This window comes from Neopelma chrysocephalum, unplaced genomic scaffold (genome assembly GCF_003984885.1).
Source record: "Neopelma chrysocephalum unplaced genomic scaffold, ASM398488v2 Primary Assembly neopelma1_97034, whole genome shotgun sequence".
Taxonomy (NCBI): domain Eukaryota; kingdom Metazoa; phylum Chordata; class Aves; order Passeriformes; family Pipridae; genus Neopelma; species Neopelma chrysocephalum.
Genome location: NW_020925676.1, coordinates 3,107,505 through 3,126,591, shown reverse-complemented (window position 1 = coordinate 3,126,591; position 19,087 = coordinate 3,107,505). Strand labels below are relative to the sequence as shown.

At 44.8% G+C, this 19,087-nt stretch overlaps 1 protein-coding gene and 1 long non-coding RNA gene across 18 annotated transcripts in view; one reads left to right on the top strand and one right to left on the bottom strand.

The window, feature by feature from the left end:
- The first annotated feature begins 2,034 nt into the window (after positions 1–2,034).
- Positions 2,035–19,087, top strand: part of TMEM246 (transmembrane protein 246) — a 21,993-nt gene continuing 4,940 nt past the window's right edge. Inside the window, exons 1-4 of one of the 17 annotated variants that reach the window (XM_027671118.1) lie at positions 2,235–2,399; positions 3,435–3,588; positions 7,904–8,009; positions 10,670–10,727. The gene's annotated coding sequence lies outside the window, so the exon portion shown is untranslated. Of the gene's footprint in view, positions 2,163–2,234; positions 2,400–3,434; positions 3,589–3,724; positions 3,744–7,903; positions 10,728–12,256; positions 12,301–12,426; positions 12,811–12,844; positions 12,866–14,276; positions 14,296–16,654; positions 17,127–18,835; positions 18,988–19,010; positions 19,056–19,087 lie in introns of those variants that run through there. The other 16 variants (XM_027671115.1, XM_027671113.1, XM_027671112.1 and 13 more) reach the window with 16 other exon arrangements.
- Positions 14,255–19,087, bottom strand: part of LOC113961093 — a 22,378-nt gene continuing 17,545 nt past the window's right edge. The window contains exon 7 of the long non-coding RNA XR_003532195.1: positions 14,255–14,878. This is a non-coding gene — a long non-coding RNA (uncharacterized LOC113961093). The remainder of the gene's footprint in view (positions 14,879–19,087) is intronic.

Sequence of the window (19,087 nt, the reverse complement as noted above, 5' to 3'; positions counted from 1 at the left end):
AGGTCACCTGCCCAGTGCTCCTGAAGGAAGTAAGGTCAGTCAAAGCAGGTTGTCAAGGGCCTTGTCCAGGCAGCCTGAGTATCTCCAGGCACAGAAACTCAGCAATGTCTCTGGGCAGCCTATCCTAGCTGAATTATGAGGCCACTGGAGAGGGTGGGGTAACAGCAGTCACTAAAAACACCTCATCTACTACCTGTCAGTCCAGTAAGCCACCAGTGACCAGTGCTTTTCACATTTTTTGTCCACAAAGTATCCCTTCCATTGCCTCCTGACACCATCCCTCAAAGCTCCAGTTCCCCCTCTCCCCACTTCCTCACACACTGTACACCACAATCCAACCCACTGATTTTTTAGTATCAGAGACCCTCTCTTTCACAAAATCCTTTAGATTGGAAAAGATCTCTGAGATCGACAAGTCCAACCTTTGACTGATCATCACCTTTTCAGCTACACCATAGCACTAAGTGCCACATCCAGTCTTTCCCTGAATACCTCCAGGGATGGTGACTTCACCACCTCCCTGAGCAGCCCATTCCAATGCTTAACAACCCCTTTTGCTGCTCACACACACAGAAGAGGTAAAGAACTCTAAGGAGGAACGTACCCTTTTTTAAATGTCATTTATTTCCTTTTTGATACAGAAGAGCTCTTCTGCTCTGCAAACTAACTGACAAAATAAGCTTTATTTTGATTCTTACATTGTACTTACTTAAAAAAAAAATGACTTGTGATGACAAGCCCTACAAATTGAAACTCAAATTAGATTTTCTCTTCTCACATACTACCATTTTACACTGAATCTGAAAACCTCGAGGTTTTATTACTTCTGCTGCCACCAGCTCTTGCTGCTATAGTACAGAAACTCTACCGCATACGTATAAAACCTGATGTACAGACACAGAATCACAGAACTAAAAGCACTGGGCACATGTAAAAGCTGCCATTTGAGTTTATACTCCCCAACAGGAACTCCAGTCAAGCAATGTTCTGGCCACAAGCCTAAAAGGGATTTTTCCATGGCCTCCAGGTCCGGCTCAGCAGGAATATCTTAAGCATGGAAGAAGAAAGGGGAAAAACAGCCAACTCCATTGCACGATCAAATCTAGAGCTCCTTAAAATAACACCTATTTAAAATTTCCGTTCTTTAGGAACTCAACCTTTTCTCTCAGTTACAGGCTACTCACATTATTCCCTCCCCAAACAGACCACACTGATTTATCACAGACTGACTGTCCTCCTGGCGTTCCTCTCCCCTACCATCGGCCTTCTGAGGAAGAGAGATGCGAGAGCTGGGGCTGTTTAGTCTAGAGAGGGGAAGACTGAGAGGCGATCTCATTAATGGTTGCCAAGAGGATGGTGCCAGACTCTTTTCGATAGTGCCTAGCGACAGGATGAGGAGCAATGGTCATAAACTAAAACATAAGAAGTTCCACTCAACATGAGGAAGAATTTCTTTCCACTGAGCGTGGCAGAGCATGGAACGGGCTGCCCTGGGAGGGGATGGATTCTCCCTCTCTGGAGATATCCCAAACCCACCTGGACGTGTTCCTGTGTCACCTGCTCCAGGTGATCTTGCCTTGGCAGGGGGGTTGAACTGGGTGATCTCCAGAGGTCCCTTTCAACCCTAAAAATTCCATGATTCGAGTTCCCACATGCCCCAGCCGCTCCTACACCCCCGTCCTACACCTCCAGTCCGTGGGGACCCCCGCGGTCCTGCCGCTGCACCCGGGAGCCTCCCAGCCCGCCAGCCGCACACCCCCCAGTCCCGTCTCTCCCTCCATGGGCGTGTGGCGTTTCCACCACCGAGCCACTGCCCCCTTCCCCCGCACTGCCACCTCCCGGCTCTCCTCGGACCCCAGCCCGGATCCCGGCCTGCACCACAGACCCGCCGCGGCACCACCGCCACTACCTCCTCAGCCCGTCCCACCAGCAATGGCCGCCGCCGACCGCCCCTTCCGGCCGCCATTTCACCCTCACGCGTCATGGAGGCGCCGCTTTGCCCTCGCCCGACATGGCCGCCGTTGCCATGGCGCCCGACGCCTGTGCCCGTACCGCACCTAAGATGGCGGTAGCGGGTGGTGCCGCCCCGCCCGTATGAAGGACCGCCTCCCCTGCCCGCCCCTCGGGTGGGTGTTCGTCGTTGACACCTCGTGTTCCCCGAAGTGCGTTAGAAGTGTATTATGTGAATTTCTGAATGTTGGCGAAGCGTTCTGTGTCAGCAATACTGTGGCCAGCGGGACTAGAGAAGCGGTTCTCCCCTCTGTAGTGGTCACCAGCGAGGCCGCAGTTCAAGTGCTGCATCCAGTTATGGTCTCCTCAATTCAGGAACGACACTGAGGTGCTGGAGCATGTCCAGCGAAGGGCAACAGAGCTGGAGAAGGGTCTGGAGCACAAGTCTGGTGAGGAGCAGCTGAGGGAGCTGCGGGGGCTGAGCCTGGAGAAAAGGAGGCTCAAGGGAGACCTTACTCTCTACAACTCCTTGAAGGGAGGGTGTAGCCAGCCGGGGCTCGGTCTCTTTTCCCAGGTAACAAGTGACCATATAAGAGGAAACGGCCTCTAGCTGTGCCAGGGGAGGGTTAGGTTGGACATTAGTAGGAATTGCTTCACAGAAAAGGTGATTAGACATTGGAACGGGCTGCCCAGGGAGGTGGTGGAGTAACTGTCCCTGGAGGTGTTTAAGGAACACTGAACATGGCACTCAGTTCCGTGGTCTCGCTGACGTGGTGTTGGGTCAAAGGTTGGACTCAATCTCAGGGGTCTTTTCCAACCTAAATGATTCTGTGAAGCTGTGAAAATCTATCTGTGTGAAATACATAAACGAACATGCACCACGCAGGCCTAGCTCCAGCTAAGATTGAGCTAGTAGATAATGTGAGTCTAAAGAGAAATTTTAATGGTTTAGGTTTAGTATCTTCATCTCTGCATGTCTTTGTAGAAAACCAGGAAAACACCTGCAAACAGCACCAGGCCGATAGGGTTCTGGCTTTATTTGCATTGCCCAGAGAAGCTGAGGATGCCCCATCCCTGGAAGTGTCCAAGGCCAGGTTGGACATGGCTTGGAGCAACCTGGGCTAGTGGGAGGTGTCCATGGCTGGGGTTTGGAACTAGAAAAGCTTTAAGGTCCCTTGCAGCCCAAACCATTCTGTGATTTGATGATTTATTTATTGGTTGAAAGTAGATTTGTACCTCCAAAGCAGCACAAGCTTTTTGTGCAAGTGCAGGGTTTGCTTTCATTCAACTCCATAGCAGCTGTCTCCACTGAAAATGCCAAAATAAAAGTATAGTCCCCCTACTGCAAATCACAGTATAATGGGCTGCCTTGCCCAAGAGGCATAGACTAGCCCAGTACACTACAAGACTTCAGGCTGAATAAACATTTGAGTTTATGAAGGAAAAATACAGCTTTCCCTGTGAATTTGTTTTCCCCCCTGCAGTGGTCAAGGCGAGCCTGGCGAGCCAGTGAGCTGCTACAGCTTTGTGAGCAAGTGTGAGAGCAGCTGGGACAGGGAAGTTGACCAGCTTGGTTGAAATCTGTATTTATACAGTACTGTGTCATAAAAAAAACCCTGACATAACAGTACTGGAAAGGTGAGTACCTTGGGGATTTCTTAAGAGATTGAATTCAGACCTCCCCTAGTTAAAAAATGAAAACCACAACAAACAACAAAACATTTGCTAATGCATTTCCCACCAACAGCATTTCCTTGCAGCTGGAGAGCCCTTGACTGAGTAAGAAGTGGTTGGTGAGTGATAGATTCTCAGTTCAGCCAGTTCTTCACCACAGTGTTAGAAACCAAAAGAGCTTCTATGTTGCATCAAATGTCCTCCAAATGAAGTCTTAGAGTCAGCATAGCCTTCAGTTCTTGTGTTTTCCCTTCCCTTGCTTTATACTTGTTTTTTCTCCCCTCTGTGTATTTTTCTCTCAGATGTGGATCCCATGAAAATTTAGTCCTCTCAGCAAAGCTGTAACTGAAATGGGGACGGCCACAACCTTTTATTTAATTTCATGCCTGTGTCTTTTATCTCTGTGCACCTTGGCATTTCCTCCACAGGGAAAGAAAACCCATTTCCTGCAAAGCACTCTAACTCTTGTACATTCTGTCCCATATCTGTCTTAACCACCCACCATGCTTTAGATAAGCATTCAAACTAATCTTTGAGTTGCTCTTCTATACACTGCATATTACATACCTTAATGTTTGAGACTGCCCTAAAATGGGACTTAAAATGGAAAGTTTTAGCAGCAGCTGGATCATAGCGCTATAAAAGAAATGGCTGTGCTTCAGAGTGCCCATGTAGTTTCCCACACAGCCTGCAAACTCGAGACTGAGACCCTTGTTCCCCTCCAGTACAAGGAATGTGCTACTTCTCTTAGTGCTGTTTGTAGATTAACAGTCACTTCCTTGTGAATTGTTATGCAGAGACAACTCAGCAGAAAAGGGAAAAAATATAAGCAAAGCAAAATATGAATGCTAAGGAGAAAAGGAGAGGGATTAATGATACTTGTATTAAATCTTTGTTCGTGAAGCCTAGCCATGATGATAATACTTGAGATACTTTTGTGGAGCAACTGGGAGAGCTAAGCAATCTAATGTCAGTGAAGAGGAACTGCAGCAATTTGCAATTACTTGGAGTATCCTAGGAATATGACAGGTAGGGTTGCTTTTTTTCCTGAAACTGGCAGGTTCAACCAGAGTCCTTCATTTGCAATTGCTATAAGAGAGAGTTAAGCAGTCATTCAAAATTACAGCTACTTATAAATTCAAGTGACAAAAGCAGAGTATTTCCTGGAATGAAAGTGCGCTTGTTTTTGCATAAGCAGAGGAAAACACCAAAGACCCAGAGATAAACTGAGTAAATAAAATTGTGTAGGGAACAGTCTACAAATGAGACAATTTTGAGCTTGTAGTGTTAGTGTGCTCAGGCTGTGACCACAGAGCTACACTCACATTGATTCTCCTTGTGTAAACAAGATTTGCACAGCCTTTTGACCAGCGTTGTACTAAGCATCACTCATTACCTATTCTAAATCTCTGTTCCAAATGAAAAGGACATTCAAAAACTCAAATATTGTCCCTTCCTCACATTATCAGACTAGTAGAATTTCCTAAGGTTTGTTATGGAAGCCCAACACTGGCATGAGATGCACCCTCTTCAGTAAAGCGGGATGTTGAGACAGTACTGTGAACTGTTCATATATTTCCCAGATGTGCCTGCAGGTATGCAGTTAAATTTGGAAGTCTGGCACACCCAGGATGGTACCTGAAGTGATCTTTCATCCAGCAGAACTGTGCTGCTTCCAAGAGGAAAGGCCACGTGGGAGATGGTGTAGGATAGCTGATCTCACTAAAGTCTGTTAGTGAACCCAAGATCGTGGCTAGCAGAAGGCTGTGCCCTGTGGGTAGAGAGAAATTCTCTCTTTTGCCAAAAGGTTTATATGGCTGAAGTCTGCTGAGGAACTACTAGAACACAAATTCCTCCTAAAGATGGGACCAGAAGGCTCCAGATGGTGTCAGTGGCAGATTAAGAAGGGGATTGCAGGTTGCACACACAAGGAAAGAGGTTGGACAAATGGACCCAAGGACCTGTGGAATGAAAGGTGGGGGGTGCTGTGCTAGGTACATATTTATTAGGGACAACAGCAGAACTGTATTTAATAAAATCAGGGTACTTTATTTAATCATATCACCTAATGCTGTGGGTACATCAGGTCACGCAGAAATGTGTCACTCTACAACAGCCTTGATTTAGCCAACAATTGCTGTTTATATCATTTCAGGATGTTACAATTTTCTTGACAGACAAGCTGACTAAAGAAAATGAGCACACATAAAACTGCAGCCAATGCACTTTAACTGAGTTCTTGCTTTACTGTAGAAAGAAATTGCGCTCCTTTTTTTTTTTAACTAAAATTAGTTAATTATTGCTTACCAGTTCATCCTACTGTAGCATACTAGGATGCTTATGACACACATCTGGGAAGAGAGACGCAGATCATATTTTGCCCAGGTGCAGGAAAGAAATTCCATTGTCCCCTGACCAGAACTGGTTTGGATAGACATGTTTAAATTGCTTATATATTCTGCACAGAAATTCTCACTATTTTTTTTGTCATGTTATTTCACTAGTTGTCTTCCTCCTGTAGAGAAACACTTAATGCTCTAAGCTAAATGGAGAATATAAATATGAATTGAAAAGATGACTAAGTGGGTTTATTTTATGGAAAAAATGAAGTCTGTAAAACAAATCTTACCTACTGCCCCTTCCCATTTGGTAATTCAAAAGGATAGCACTCCCATACTTTTTCCAAATACAAGCTTTGCTCATGATCTAACTATACAGTTAAAGCAGCACCTTAAGTAAGGTCAGTAAGTCATAAATACGATCTCCTGTAAAAAGCCAAAGGCTGTTTGCTGCACTATACACGATGGAAGTGCTGAAGAACCAGACAGCCTGGAGGCACAAAGCAGTACTGGAAGCAGCTCAGTTAAAACACAAGAAGGGAGAGGAGAGAAAGAGGGGAAGGTAGGTGCTTTCTCCTGACACCCAGAACATCCTGGCAGACAATCCAAAAAAAAGAAGGAATGAAATATTCCAGTCACTGAGAAACCCAGACTGAGAAGTCTCAACAGTATTAGGAGCGAGCGACTGCCTTGCTGCCTCACTGCCCAGTTGCCATAATGATCGTGAGAGATAAAAAGCCCAGGAAATGGAGCCCAGGCTCTACTGTTTTCTTTCTTTCTGTCTGTCTTTTTTTTTCTTTTCTGAGCACCATACCATCTGTGCACAGAGGATTTCTGTGTGCAACTGGTCCTAGAAACAGTACTATGAGGAGTTTCCTGAAAATGAGCCCATGTTCACTGTCCGTAGTTATTTAATTGCAGTAGATGCACTTAAATTTTATAGAGATGCTCTTCAGAAATTTCTTGGTACACTGGTAAGCTCTTTACTGTTGCATTACAAGACCAGAGAAAGAAAATGAGCTTTGTCTAAAAATATTAATTACTCATCAGCAGTGAAAATTACAGAATTTGCAAAATAAATTCTAGAGAAATCACTTGCATCTTTATACTAGCCAGCCTAGCTCTTGTAATTATAGCAGGTTATCCTTCTAGATCATGGACTAGTCACACACTTTTATGTCTTTCTTCACGTAAGGCCAGTGCCCCTAGTTGGCCTCCCAGGACTTGTCTAAATGTAGACATTCAAAAAAAATGTAACCTGGAGGAATTAAAACTATGAATTAAGAGTGAACTATTTTAGTCTCTGTTCTACCATTATGTGGAATGAGAAAAGGTTAATAAAACACTAGCTAAACTGAATGAAGACCTCTTAAATTTCAAATAGCGCTGTCCCTTAGGGATTTGAAGTAGTTTTAAAATAATCATAATTTGATACAATTTTCCTGAGAGTCTTTGTGTAGTTATAACCTTGTATAAGTGGTACTCAGACTTTCCAGCTAGACAGGCCATTTCTCTCATGCAGTTATCAGACCTTTAGTTCCAGAAGTGCTCACCTAAAATTTGCAGTGAAAGAGGGCAGAGAAATTACTGACTCTTTGTGCCTCTCACACAGGCACAGAATTTGTTTGTGAAATGTGCCCAATGACCATACAAAATAATTTTACATTCTGAAAGGGAAAACTAAGAGCATTCCTGCAGTCCCTGGGGGACAATTCCTTCTGACTCTCAGTTTGGAAATCTTCTGGTTTGCCTCTTCACCCCATTTTCTTTTTCGCAGCAGTATCTTTTTTTTAGCAAAAAGTCTATTCCAGACCAGTCTTCTATGTTGCAGAACAGAGCAAGTAACTGAGAGCCAGTGTATTTCAAGAGATATTTTGAAGAGCCACTGGACTCTGAGTCTAAATGACAATGTTTGTCCCTCTCTTTGAAATACTCTGCAGTCTGCAAGAGTCAGAATGTTGGAGCAAGACAGGAAGGAAGTTGGATCCCCAGAGCATATGCAACTACACTAACCAAGATACATCCATTTCTCTGAGTGTCATCACAGTTAAAGTCTTTCTGAAATTCCATCATCATTTAACACATCGCCATGTTGGCTCACACTGGTATTTTTTTAGCCCTACCTAATGGTTTGATCAGAGAAGCAAAGGAAGCATAGAAAAGCTTTGTGTGTGTGCCCAGTACTCTCTAAAGTGAACTAGACTACAGTAAGTGTGTTTCTGTCATCTTCAGATGTGTGCAGTGTGGGTAGAAGAGGTTACAGGAATAGTAATAATTTATCTGCAAGATGAATTAGTTATTAGAATGCGCCTGAAAAGTCTTGGATGCAGTTGTACATAGGAGACTCTATAGAGGGAAGTCCTGGGAAATACATGAACAGTGCTTAGTCCTGAAGAAATAACCAAATGCACAGACCAGGATGAAAAGGAGATCATAATATTTTAGCCTTTTTAGAGAACATTAACTTACCCTATACAGCTAAGCCAGCATGAGTCCATCCCCACTGGAGCTGTGTTTCCTTTAACTACTGTTGTCTAAAGTTAAACACAATAGCCTTGACATATAAGCTCATAATGTCTCCAGTGAACAGCAAAGGACTTTGAACACTTTTTGTCCCCAGTGACCAATACTGAGTCTGAAAGAAAAAAAGATAAAGCCACTTTATGTAATTTATCATCAGTATTGTATTTCTATTCGAAACAGACATTAGAAATGTCTGCTTCTTCTTAAAGAAACAGAATATAAGCAGGAAATATTTATTGATTTACTGGGGGGGGGAGAGGTTTCCCCCTATAAAACCTTAGTAAGGAAAGAAAAGTATTTTAAAATTTAGCTTTTGAAATGAACAGCAGATACCTACAAGAAGAACATGTCTGTTGTGCAGCTGACAGTACAGGAATAACCAAGCAATTTTTATCATCTGGTATCTGTACATAAAGCAATAGTACTGTCACTAGAGAACTTCTCAGAGTGTTTGTGGAGGAGGCACAGCCTTTACAGGTAATGTGCATACTGGTACAACAAGTTATGCTAAACACATTATTCCTTCCTTCTGCTAGAATGCAGTCACTTTGGATTTTTACCTAAGGAGACCAGGCTTGCAAAATGTTTTGGTTTTTTCTACTTCTCTTCTTTCTTCCTTCTTTCTGTCTTTTGACAGATTCCTCCCTGCCCCTAATAAATGTTGAAGGCACTTCTCAAATTTCATTGCAACTGGCTGAAGGAAGCAAGTCTCAAACAAGTTTGCTGCCATGTCCTTCATGCAGCTTCTTGCAGAGCAGAGAGATGCACATCTCTATCCTTCTGGGTGCAAGCCTTCAGCTCACTCTGAACAGGAAGCTTTTGTTTGATTTGCTGGCTGGATAATCAGAACATGCAGCTCAAAGTCAGCTGGAGTGTGCACACCCTCATGCCCTGGCCTCGTGGTGAAAACATGAAGCAGTAGAACTACTGTGTGGGAGGAAAGCTAAGGAATCAGGAGCAGGCAAGGAACATGAGACTAGAGTAAGGATATTTTGACAGTGATGCACAGGGCACAAATAACACAACTCCATAAGAAATGAGGCTTCTCAGTTCAGCAGCCCCCAAGACCGTGAATTTCTGCTCTGCCTGCACATTGTGCAAGTATCTAAACATCACCTGCCTAGCTGGTCCTGCCTCTCACACTGTTTATGAAAAGCAGGAGCTGTACTTGATCTCAGGCAAAGCACAACAAAATATTATCCCCATTCCCTTGCACAAATGCTCAGTGCCATCAAGGCTGTCAGAGCGGATAGCAGAGGGGAAAGGTGCTTTGGCAACAGAAAATACTCGGATCTGAGCAGCTGGCCTGAACCTCCACTACTTAGATAAATCCTCACCACAAGATTTTTTTGTGGTTATAGTTTTTAAGTCCTATCCTATTATTGTACAGGCTGAATAATTTCATAAGTTACTATTTTTCTGAGCATTTCAGGTTGCAGTTGGGTTACTGCACAAGCAGTCTTGTCCCCACATGTTCATCTCTGCTTTCCAGACCCCTCCCTGCTATGCTGACATAGTCATATGGTGTGGGGAGCTGATGAGATAAAGTGACTTGGCCAAGAAATAATCTGCAATAAGAAAAGGTTTGTTTTTTCAGCCAGATCTGTCTCCCTTATGCTCACGCACAGCAGGAGACAGCACCATGATAAGAATGAAGTAGTCAGGAATGACAGGCTTCCACTGTCGTTCTGTGCCACAGCCCTCAGATCACTTGAGGCTCTTCCCACTCAGTCTTTTGGGTCCAACAGAAGCTGTTTTAAAGAACTAATGTTTAAGGATGAAAGTTGCCTGAAGAGCGTGTGCAAGTGACTGAAGTGAGAGCAGGGAAGCCTGTACAGAAATCACACAAAAAATTACACAAAATTTCAATTACTTAACTATTTATTCCCAATGAAGAGGCCCTCTGGCCCATTCTTTTTCATTTATTATCCCAAATTGTTCTGCTGGCTGAAACACCATCTGAAATGTAGTACTGAGTGCAATGGGACGTGTTTCTGCTGATGTTGCTCAACAGTCACTTTCCCATTTGCTCACTGACACAGAAGTGGAAAAAATATTTTTTTCCTCACAAATTCTGCAACTCTAATCCTGGGAAGAACATAGTAATGGACCTCTTAGGAATGTATGATCTCTGTCCCACCCCTAGTACTTTCATATACCCTTCTTTCTCTGTTCTGTTCCAGGATTTGTGGTTTTTCCAATGCATCAACTTTTGAAGGCATGAGAGTATTTAAGTGGAAGGTAAAGTATGAATCACTGTCATTAAAAACAGAAAAAGAGGCAGAGGTAGCAAAGAAGGATTTTGGAAAGCAAATCATCTGAGAAACTGTGATTTCTTCTACTGTCTTGCCTCATTATTTTCAGAGAAGAACATCCATCTAAGTAAACTGGGGGACCTTTTCCTAGGAAGTCATTATAGGAACCCAACTGTGATACTCGATTGTGTTGTTTATTATGAGCATTACTGTTCCTCTGTTTTCCCCCCTCTTCTTCCACATTATTTCTGCAATAAGAAGTCTTAGCTGTGAGATGGCTTTTGCCAGTACTAAAAATAAGGATCACAGCCATTGACATCTGAGTTCCTTTGTTCATCATGCTTATTAGAAAGGATGATAGAAATTGCTATGCTAAAATTAAAAACATACCTCATGCTGGAAACTTCTGATTACAGAGCTGGGCACTAGCAAAATTCTAGCTGTGATAGAATTGTGTTTTACTGAAACAACCTAAGGGATCTTTTTTCTTAGTGGTTGGTTTTTGGTTTTATTTCTTTTCCCCACAGATTTTTCTTAGACCTACGAGAGGTCAGAGCCTGAAAATATTTGAGCCCAAATACATGGACTTGCATTTTCTGGAGCTGCAGGCACAAAACTACAGAGTTTTTACGATGAAAGACAGAAAACTTTCTGTGAGGCATATTTCAGGTGACTGTGGTTAATTAGGTATTACGGTCACAGGACTCAAAAGTGTAGAACAAGGAAGTGGAACACGGAGAGGAGGAGGACAGGGTGGGGAGGGGAAATGAACATGTCAGTGGCAGGTTTGGATCAGTTTGGTAAAATGTTTGAATTCTGAACAGCCTGACACAAATTTTGGCGTAGCTAACAAGCCTCCCCACTTGACCTGTGCGGAGGTTACAGACTGAGACAGTGAAAGTTTCATGTTTCCACCTGTGACGCTTGACACGCACATAAAGAACCAGCTGGTGACTCGTAACATTGACTTTCCACTCGAGCTTGTGGAGTCCCGGTGATCTTCCCCGCCGCAGAGTGAGGCGGGAGGTCCAGAGCATCCACCAGGTCCCGGCGGGGGAGGGCGATGCGGGTGCCGGCGGGGACACTCGGCAGAGGGGACAGAGGTTGACACCTGACAGAGATTACTCCTGGCTGGGGACGGGCTGCGGGAGCTGCGCTGCCCATGCGGGAGTCCCGCCGATGGCGATGGAGCATTCGGGGACCGCCGAGCAGGAATGAGCAGCTCCGGCTGCGCTGCCGTCTCCACCCCGGGCATCCTCCTGGGGCTCGGGCAACTCACCTTTTACTCCTGAACCTGCATTCACTGGGCCGGTCCTGTCCCCGGTTTTCGGTAACCCCCTGCGGCCATCTCCCCTTCCCCTCCTTTAAGTGTCCCTGTGCCGGCGGAGTCACATGTTTGGTCTTTGATGCCTTTAATCCCACCCTCACCGCGCGAGAGGGAGGAGAGAAATTCGCGGAAGAGAAGTGAGCCACAAGCCGAGTGCTAAGATAGCGGCGGGAGTGGAGCTGCGAGCGGGAGGGAGGCGGGAGTGGCAGTGCGGGGCTGCCCTGCGGATCGGGTAAATCTCCCCGTCAGGATCGGGCTGTCCTGGGGGTTTGGCTTTCAGGGGTAAAGGGGCGGCCGCACCGAGGCCGGGGGGGGCAGGGAAAGGGGGGGCCAAGAAGTTGCCGGCTTATGAGCAGCGGGGAAGGGCGTGATCTGCGGGAACCGGCGGGGCTAGGCTGCGGTGCCGGAGCCAGCGGGGCAGGGAAAAGCGTCCAGTGATCGAGGAGATGTGTTTGTGCTTGCTCCGGGGATGTGACTGTACATGGTGACTAGCAGGAGGGCAGGTGGTCAGAGCCTGGCTGGGCCTAAATAAAGGGCCCTTCCGTTAGGGAAGGTTGGTAGAACTCTTAAGGAAAGAGGAATAAAGCCGGCTCCTGCTTCCTGCTTGGTGCCACCGAAACCCTCAGCCGAGGCAGAAGCGTGGCCAGAATTTCTCTGGTCAAAAGCCCGGGCAAGGGGGCTGAAGACAGGCACATTGAAGTGCCAGGCGTGTCCTGCCTGGCAAGGAGGGCAGAGAGTGGAGGTGGGATCAGCTTTTCTTATCTACCGCCCTCTCCTCTTTGACCATCACCACTGAGGTAACTGCTATTAATCCCAGTGCTTTAAGGGTCACCTTGTGCTACCTGGCAGCTCTCCCGATGGGAATGAGGAGCACCTAAGAAACCTGATAGTGGAAGTCACTGACATTTAAAATCAAAGGCTGTTTAGGAAATTTGCAGGTGCTGATGGTGCAGCAAAACATGAAACTATACCTGTGTACACTGCAGATTCATAGGCTGGCTTGCTCTCATACAGTTGCTGAGAAAATAATTTCATAGAGGCACATCAGGTTCAGCAAGCAATTGCAAGCACAAAAGCCAGGATAAACACCCTCCTGTACATGGGAAATCTGCTGCTTGCTTGTCTGTCCAACAAGGGTAACACTAGTTATACCACAGATTATTTATCAGCTACTGCATTTATCACATCTTCCTCCCTAGGGGCTCAAGCAGATCACCAGTATCCCAGAGAACCAGGGCATTCCATTTACCAAGCCTTCCTATGCAGGATAAATAGTCTGTTTCATACATTGCAGGGAGAGGGGAGGAAGACTGTGTATTCATCAGGCACAGGTGGTGAATACAGAGGAAGTTGGTAGTTTAACATTTAGCGGAGAGTGTCTCTTAAAAGAGCAATGTTTTTTGTCAATATGACTAAACATTTTTTCTTTCAAACACAGGTTAGAGTCAATATTCTGGTTGTTGCCTGGTACAGTTTTGCATTTTGATTGTTACATAGACTTGTCCCAACTGGAAAATTACAGCCTTATCATCAAAGGCCTTTGCTCACAAAGCATTTCCTTATTACTGTGCTTTATTCTTTACAGTCATAAATGAACAACAGTAAAGGTGCCACATCTTTTGTGTTAGCAGCCATCACCACATCTATTTCTTCTTCCCCTTTCCCCCATTTATACACCCACAGCTCTACTGTTGCAGGTGAATTTTTTAGGGAAGTCATCATTGTGGGGATAATAAAAGGGTTTTATTAATGATTAGATGATAGTCAAATGGTAATTAATCAATTATTTAATGATAATGAAATGATAAATGGTGATTAAGCAGTAATTGAATGATAATTTAATCACAGTTTAACAATGATTTAACAATAATAACAAGCTCTAATTAAATGGTAATTGAACAATGATGTAGTTGATGATTTCAACAATGATTATACTTTGCTACATATTCCACTTCTAAAGCTATAGCCGGACATATAAATGTCACTAACATACAATACAGTTTTAGGCTTAATGCAAAATATTCTTACCTCATTATAGATATCAGATGCCAGGTAAGGGGGTCTCTGATCCTCAGGAAGTAACATTGAGCTATGTCCCTGCTCACAGGGAGATCACCACCATGCCATACAGGAGAGCTCCCTGGGCTCACAGGGGCTACAGGTATCTACAGCCTGCAGTGACTGAGTTGTAGTCACCCCAGTTTGGTGTTCGTGCAGGAGTGCAGCTGTAGCAGTTCTAGTTTTGTCTATTCCCCACTCAGGCTGTACTGTTTGCTCTTGATAAGACATGGCCTATATTCTTGAAATCCTGAGATGACAGGGCCTAGCACAGTCACAGAGCAGGTAAGTTTGGAAGGGCCCACAGTGGGTCGTCCAGTCCAAACTCACTGTTGCAGGGTCGTCCCAGAGGACATTGCATAGGATTGTGTCCAGACAGTTCTGAAATATCTCCAGTGACAGAGACTCTCCAATCTCTCTGGGAAACCTGTTCCAGTGCACTGTCACTCACAAGAAGTTCTTCCTTACATTTTGATGGATCTTCTGGGCATCAGTTTCCACCTGTTGCCTCTTGTCCCCTTGCTGGGCACCCCCGAGCAGAGCCTGGTCCATCCTCTGACCCCTCCCTGTAGACACTGACAGACATTGATGAGGTCCCCTCTCAGCCATCTCTTCTCAACACTGAGCAGGCCCAGCTCCCTCAGCTTTTCCTCATAAGAGAGATGCTCCAGTCTCTTAATCATCTTCTGGAGCACAGGTAGTTTTTTCACCAGTCTTTCCAGTCAATGGGAAGGGGGTTGGAAAACGCCAAACTGTTGCATTTGGCAAATCATTAAATGGTTAGAGGACTGGTGCCACAGCCAGGGGTTCAGTTTAGACTGTAGGACTTGCTTTGAGAAACACAGTCTGCTGGGGTCTGCTGGGGTCTGGTGGGATCCCCAGCAGGGAGGGGAAGAGCTTCCTCGGCAACAGGCTTGCCAAGTTGGTGAGGGCTGGGGGAGGAGAACCTCAACCCATCCCAATCCTATCAGTTTAAAACCGGGCTTGCAAGAGATGCCCAGAATGGGATCACAGGTCAGCAGGAAAGCCCCTGAATCGCAGCACAAAGGAATTCCAGGCGCTCCAGCCAGTCCTTGGCCTTCATCAGAGCCCAACTCAACTGCCTCTGCGCAAAGATATGGGCAATGGACAAGGGGAGTTAGAGATTTACCTGCAGGGCTGTGATCTTACTGGCAAAGTGGTGGAATGGTTTGTGACACTGCAGTGTTGGAGTGGAAGGACACAGGCTCTTTAGGAAGGGGCAGGTGGGAAAATGAGGAGTAGGGGGTCACACCCTGTGTCAATGACCAGCTGTGCCTGGGGATGGATGAGGAGCTGACCAAAGGTGATGAATTAGGATTAAGGGAGAGCAGGCATGGGTGACTTTATTAGGTTCTGCTCCAGGCCACCCTATCAGGAAGACTGAGTGGACAAGGCCCTCTGTAGACTATAAAATGCCAATTTTTCATGACAGGAAAACCAGGCTGATATGCTACATGAGAAAAATAGATTCCCTCTTATCTTTTATATTCTTCAGCTGAGGATCCACTAAGGCAGAAATTGCTTCTTGTTGTGTTTGGGTGCAGTAAGCTGTCTCAGTTTGAAGAGACTGGAATGTTTGCTAAAGAGGATGAGTTACGGCACAAAACAAACTCCTTTCTCTCAGCAATTTTAAATTCAAAATTAAGAGGCTTTAATCGAGGAAATGTGGAAAAACAACAGAAGAAATAACAACCCTTTATTAAAAGATATATGTATGTTAGCAAAAACAGTAACAGAACACAAAAAAACTAGACAGTAGTCCTAGAAAAAAAAAAGTATTGGTGAATACTTCTCTGTCCTTTAGTGCAGTCCTAATCGTGGCCGGCAGGGGGCGCTGTTGGATCACTGGAGGTCACCACGCGGGGAGTGGGGTCGGGGGGATTGGTCTCGGGTCGTGGGAGAAGCCGAAAAGAAGATGGGGGACCCTACTCTCAATGGAAGGGAGGGGTAAGGAAGGCAGTTCACCCCCAACAGGACTCACTGCGGCTCCCAGTTGATGGTGCCCCAAAAGCTCCTCCTTCTCTCCCAGCGAGCGCAGAGACTCTCTGATGAAACACAGCAGAACCGGGCTGGGGACAAGAGACAGCTCCCAGGCCAAGCTGAAGTCAGCAGTCCGGGCTGACCAGGACGGGCAGTCAGACAAGCAGGCTTCCAGGCCTTCTCTCCAAATGCTCCGCACACAGACCCTGTCTCTGTCCTCGAGCGAGAACCCAGCAAAACTGAATCTCTCCCATCGGAGCAGAGCCAGCCTTCGAATGGGCCATAGCTAGGAATGTGGCTCGGCTGGCTAAATCTTTTGTGAAGCTAACGACCTCCCCTTCCCCCCTCCTGTTCCAACTCCGTTTTTTCCCTTACAGTGAAGCAGGGAAAGGAAAATTCACCTCTCAGAGTTATAACCTATGACATATGCTCTGCAGCATGCAGGGGCCCTAGTTTTATTCTAGCAAAAGGCTATGACACAAGGAGTTAAATGCAAATTATCTATATCATCTCTGATGAGTCAGTGCACATTTAGCTCTGAGATTCTAAGAGCAGACAGCAAAAGGTAGAAAGCTGATACCATTATTAGCAGCAGTATTGTTTAAGATAATTTTTGTTGTTTTGTTTTTGTTTTTTTTTTTTAATAGAGACTTACATTTTATACATTTAAAATTTTGTAGACCCTCATGAAAAAACACAGCAGTTTTTAGACATCTTTTATCAAATTCCCTAACATACCCTTTTTTTTACCTCTGGCACAAAAGAAAAATGTAACTTCAGACAGATATGGATTGCATAATTAATTTTAAAACCACATAAACCTTTGCGTCATCTTCTAAAAGACAACTCTTCACAAACTTCATTGCCTTAGGTCTATCTGTTTAGCTATTATCTTGCAGAACTATCTTCTCCAGGCTGCTTTCCATTCCCACTTGATCTGATCTACTTTACTGCCTGGTAGCAACACGGAAGAGCATTGTACTGCAGGCAGGCTGCCAGGTAAAAGTCAGCAGCTGTTGAGAATGGGCTCCCTTAAGGTTTATATGGCAGAGGAAAATTAATATACATGAGAAGCAAGATGGAAATTGGGGAAATAATTGTAATTAATATATATCCAGCTCATAGCCTGTTTCACTGGTGGCATAGTTTTATCCTGTCAGTTCAAATGAAATGGAGAAAGTATCATCCAGCTGCCACATCCACATACCTCGTTTCTTAGTTCAGTAGCCAGTAAAATAGAATCAAAAAACAACAGCTGATCTCTTACCACTAAGGTCCTGCTGAATGCTTTTAAAGCACAGCTCCTTTTTTTTTCTAGGAAGCCCAACTACCAGTTTGGCATCTGAGTGTAATGGTCAGATCTGTAGGTGCTTGGCTTCTACTGGACACTGCTGTTGTCAAGGCAGGCCTGACACATTGCAGAAATATTATCTGGCACCTGACCTACTAAAAGCTGTCAGAAAACAAGGGGGATTGCAGATGAGAAAAGCTGGCCATCTGGCCCAGTAATAGGGATCAGCTCATGGTAGGGACTTCAGGTTTCAGAATTTGAGGATATCTGTGCACCACATTCAGCTGTCAGCATGCATATAGGAAACAGGAGGAGATCTGTGTGGCTCTTTGTGAAGACTGCATGAGTTTCCTCAGATTCAAGCAAGATTGTCACAGCAAGACAAAGGCCCTGTCTCTGCCGGAGGGGGTTAATGAGTAGAGATCTTGGTCCTGAGCTTGCAGCTGGTCCGTGTGATCTTAGGCTGGGGCACAGAAGTGTTTTCCACACAAAGGTTTCAACTTGAGATGCTGCTATAGGATCAATACACAAGTGAAAACTACAGCTCGTATGAACACCTTTACTGCTGCCACTGATGTGGCTCAGGTGGGGACTCTGACTGCCAAACTTTGTGATATTTTCCCTGCCTTTGTTTCTCACAGAGACAACCCTGTGGCTTCTGACCCCACAACTTCATTCAGCTGTTTCTATAGTAGGAAAGGAACATCTTTTCCCATTGACACTGAGAAGTGTAGGTAGGCGAAAAGGAATCATTTAATATTGTAATTGTAAAGGAATAGTTGTGTCCTTGTCTTATGGAGCAGGGAGTAGAAGGCAGATGCCCTCTCTTACATTAGCTAATCAGGAACCTAAAATTTTTGATGCTTTGAAACATGTAGGAAACTTTTTTCCTGCCTGTGGGAATACCTCTGTGGAGAGGAGTTTGGACCAGATGAAAAATCAGCTTTCTCTTAAAGCACAAACACAGCAGACGGTGTTCTGCACCCCAAAGAGGATATTACTCTTTTTTCTACTCTCCCTCGTGTGTGCAGAGGTGACTTTTTCCTGAGCAGTGTAATTCAGCCAAGGATTTAAGGGACTAGTGAAGCTAGGAACATAGATTTGGAATCAGGTGTTTGTGGAAGGAATCTTCATCATGAGGATCTAAGAAAAGGAACAAGCAACTTCTGTAGCTTTATATCACCACAGCTTCTAGACATGTTTAAGCAATGGCTCCGTTCTACACAGAACATGTATAAAGCTGATCTCCACTGCAAGTATTTATATGTTTGCAAAGTAGTTACTACTCAGGTTTAATATAGTGCGATTTCTTAAAGCACTATAAAATCTAATTCTGATTCTTGGTTTTTCCCTCAAACTTCATTTTTTTTCTGTCTGAAATGCCTTAAAGAAAAACAAGATTTTTTTTTTCCCCTAGAAAGGGAAGAAGATGAAAATGACAGTACCAACAGCTTCTGAAAACAGAGTGGCTTCTGTGAAGTCAGAACCGTCCTAAAGGATAGAAAACAGCCTGAACAGAAACTCTAGATTCAAATCCTGCAGATAAGATCAAACTTCACCTCTGCAGAAGTAAGACATTTTTTATCTGTATGGGAATTCTCAGGTTCCCAGTCTTACAGACAGAACGTGGGAAGGAGGTCAGTGTCTTCCCTCTTTTTGAGATACTTCA